Source organism: Odontomachus brunneus, unplaced genomic scaffold (genome assembly GCF_010583005.1).
Source record: "Odontomachus brunneus isolate Ranch 3 - 2012 unplaced genomic scaffold, Obru_v1 Obru_scaffold_056, whole genome shotgun sequence".
In the NCBI taxonomy this organism is placed as follows: domain Eukaryota; kingdom Metazoa; phylum Arthropoda; class Insecta; order Hymenoptera; family Formicidae; genus Odontomachus; species Odontomachus brunneus.
The window spans coordinates 1,409,291-1,410,282 of record NW_022639506.1 but is presented as its reverse complement, the minus strand read 5'-3'; positions in this window follow the sequence as shown (position 1 = coordinate 1,410,282).

Genomic DNA, 992 nt, shown 5'->3' with positions numbered 1-992 from the left:
CGGAAACGATACAGAACGAAATAAACATTTCTGACATAATTTTCGAAAATAGACATTTTCAAAGCGGAATGTTCCTTTAGAGAACCCTAAAATGTTCCGAAATAGTGCTCTCTACGCTAACGCGAAATAACTTATAACCTACCATGCCACAGCCTACTTTCAGCCTATGCGCAGAATAAGTAAAACTGTGCATGCGCGAGAATCCGTATGTGCTATTATGACGGATCTAAGGTTATGGGGGTGATTCTGGAATGTTGGAAAAATATTTTCAAGGTACTGGGTGTGCTACAGAGTCACACAAACACGCGTTGTCACCCCGGAAACGATACAGAACGAAATAAGCATATCTGACGTAATTTTCGAAAATAGACCTTTTCAAAGGCGAATGTTTCTTTAGAAAACCCTAAAAAACTATCCGAAATAGTGCTCTCTACGCTAACGCGAAATAACTTATAACCTACCATGCCACAGCCTACTTTCAGCCTATGCGCAGAATAAGTAAAACTGTGCATGCGCGAGAATCCGTATGTGCTATTATGACGGATCTAAGGTTATGGGGGTGATTCTGGGATGTTGGAAAAATATTTTCAAGGTACTGGGTGTGCTACAGAGTCACACAAACACGCGTTGTTACCCCGGAAACGATACAGAACGAAATAAGCATATCTGACGTAATTTTCGAAAATAGACCTTTTCATAGCCGAATATTTCTTTAGAAAACCCTAAAAAACTATCCCAAATAGTACACTCTACGCTAACGCGAAATAACTTATAACCTACCATACCATACCCTACTTTCAGCCTATGCACACAATAAGTAACACTGTCCATGCGAGAAAACCCGTATGTGCTACTATGACGGATCTAACGTTATGGGGGTGATTCGGGAATGTTGGAAAAATATTTTCAAGGTACTGGGTATGCCACAGAGTCACACAAACACCCGTTGTCACCCCGGAAACGATGCAGAACGAAATAAGCATATCTGACAT